General features: G+C 59.3%; 2 non-coding genes and 1 pseudogene across 2 annotated transcripts in view; all 3 read left to right on the forward strand.

The window, feature by feature from the left end:
* Positions 1–1148, forward strand: part of LOC146142734 (small subunit ribosomal RNA) — a 1811-nt gene extending 663 nt beyond the window's left edge. Inside the window, exon 1 of the ribosomal RNA XR_014500737.1 lies at positions 1–1148. This exon is cut by the window's left edge and continues 663 nt beyond it. This is a non-coding gene — a ribosomal RNA (small subunit ribosomal RNA).
* Positions 1149–1395: 247 nt separating this feature from the next.
* LOC146142735 (5.8S ribosomal RNA) lies at positions 1396–1549 on the forward strand. Its single transcript, XR_014499967.1, has one exon. It is a non-coding gene; the product is annotated as a 5.8S ribosomal RNA (ribosomal RNA).
* Positions 1550–1797: 248 nt separating this feature from the next.
* The window catches only part of LOC146142736 (large subunit ribosomal RNA), a 3679-nt pseudogene continuing 2976 nt past the window's right edge, over positions 1798–2500 (forward strand).

The following is a 2500-nucleotide window of genomic DNA, read 5'->3' on the forward strand; positions in this document are numbered from 1 at the left end:
CGTCGCAAGGCGTGCACTGGCCGTCCTGGCCTCACCTCCGGTTCTCCGCCGGTGCCCTTGACTGAGTGTCGGCGGCGGCCGGAACGTTTACTTTGAAAAAATTAGAGTGTTCAAAGCAGGCGATTCGCCTGAATAATGGTGCATGGAATAATGGAATAGGACCTCGGTTCTATTTTGTTGGTTTTCGGAGCGCGAGGTAATGATTAAGAGGGACAGACGGGGGCATTCGTACTGTGCCGTTAGAGGTGAAATTCTTGGATCGGCGCAAGACGAACGACTGCGAAAGCATTTGCCAAGAATGTTTTCTTTAATCAAGAGCGAAAGTCAGAGGTTCGAAGACGATCAGATACCGTCCTAGTTCTGACTATAAACGATGCCAACTAGCGATCGGGGGGCGTTAGTTTTACGACCTCTCCGGCAGCTTGCGGGAAACCAAAGTCTTTGGGTTCCGGGGGAAGTATGGTTGCAAAGCTGAAACTTAAAGGAATTGACGGAAGGGCACCACCAGGAGTGGAGCCTGCGGCTTAATTTGACTCAACACGGGAAATCTCACCCGGCCCGGACACAGTGAGGATTGACAGATTGAGAGCTCTTTCTTGATTCTGTGGGTGGTGGTGCATGGCCGTTCTTAGTTGGTGGAGCGATTTGTCTGGTTAATTCCGATAACGAACGAGACTCTGGCTTGCTAACTAGTTACGCGACCCAATCGGTCGGCGTCTAACTTCTTAGAGGGACTAGTGGCGTTTAGCCACACGAGATTGAGCAATAACAGGTCTGTGATGCCCTTAGATGTTCGGGGCCGCACGCGCGCTACACTGACCGGATCAGCATGTGCTCGCCTTGGCCGACAGGTCTGGGTAACCCGCTGAACCCCGGTCGTGCTAGGGATAGGGAATTGCAATTATTTCCCTTGAACGAGGAATTCCCAGTAAGCGCGAGTCATTAGCTCGCGTTGATTACGTCCCTGCCCTTTGTACACACCGCCCGTCGCTACTACCGATTGAATGGTTTAGTGAGGTCCTCCGATTGGACCTGGCGCGGCCGGCAACGGTCGAGCCGGCGTCCGAGAAGACGATCTAACTTGATCATTTAGAGGAAGTAAAAGTCGTAACAAGGTTTCCGTAGGTGAACCTGCGGAAGGATCATTAACGGTCTCGCAAACGCTTCGGCGAACGCGAAACTCGGACAAGCGAGAGAAAAAGTTTTTGCTACCCGGCGCCCGACCCGCGAGGAGCGGCGCGCCGGCCGGCGATTCGGTCACCCGGTAATGTTTGCGCGTCGAGTGCCGCGGTGCCGCGCGCTCCGGCTTCAAGCGTCGGCCTGGCCGACCGCTCGGCGCGGTATATTTTGTCACCCTTTAGTGCGAGGCACTGTGCGAGCGAAACAATCGTGGATGGCTCTTGGCGGTGGATCACTCGGCTCGTGAGTCGATGAAGGACGCAGCTAGCTGCGTGAATTAGTGTGAATTGCAGGACACATTGAGCATCGACGTTCTGAACGCAAATTGCGGCCTCGGGTCAATCCCGGGGCCGCGCCCGCCTCAGGGTCGCGTTGCAAACGTTCCGCGCGGGGATTTCTCCGCGCGGCTGCTGCGGCGTCGGACGCGCGAGCGCCCGTCCCGCTCAAGACAGCACGGCACGATGCGCGACGATCGCGACCAGAATCCCGCGCGGCGGCGGCGAGTCGACCTCGAAGAGGCCAACGGCTGGCGGCTCAAGGGCGGGAATCGAGGTGCGCGGCGGCGCGCGGCGCCGACGGCGAGCGCGGAACGGGAAGAATAGTCCCGGTCCTTACTTTCGGCCTGAGGTCGGACGAGGCTACCCGCTGAATTTAAGCATATTACTAAGCGGAGGAAAAGAAACTAACGAGGATTCCCTCAGTAACGGCGAGTGAAGCGGGATGTGCCCATCGCCGAATCCGCGCGCTTTTGGAGTGCGCGGAATTGTGGCGTACGGAATTCGTCACGGCGCGCTTCGCCGGTCGCCCGCGTCCTTCTGATCGAGGCCTTTTCCCAGAGCGGGTGTCAGGCCCATGGCGGCGACAGGCGGGCGCGCTACGGCGTCTTCCCAGAGTCGGGTTGTTTGGGAATGCAGCCCAAAGCGGGTGGTAAACTCCATCTAAGGCTAAATACGGTCACGAGACCGATAGCGAACAAGTACCGTGAGGGAAAGTTGAAAAGCACTTTGAAGAGAGAGTTAAAGAGTACGTGAAACCGTCGAGAGGCAAACGGGAGGGCCTGTCGGGTCGCCCGGTCGCTTTCAGCCGGCCCCCTGTCGGCGACGTTGTCGTGCGGACCCTCACGGGCCGCCGGCGGCGCCGCCCGATCGGGGACCAGCGCACTAGCGCCGGGCGAAGGCCGCGACCGTCTGGACGGCGGCGAGAAGGCCGCGCGCAAGGTAACCCGGCCTCGGTCGGGTACTATAGGCGCGCGTGTCCGTCGGCCCGCCGTTCGGGCGAGGAGAGATCGCCGCGTCTGCCCTTCGGGGCCGAGCGCCCGGTG

This window comes from Ascidiella aspersa, chromosome 5 (assembly GCF_963924565.1).
Source record: "Ascidiella aspersa chromosome 5, kaAscAspe10.2, whole genome shotgun sequence".
Taxonomy (NCBI): Eukaryota; Metazoa; Chordata; class Ascidiacea; order Phlebobranchia; family Ascidiidae; genus Ascidiella; species Ascidiella aspersa.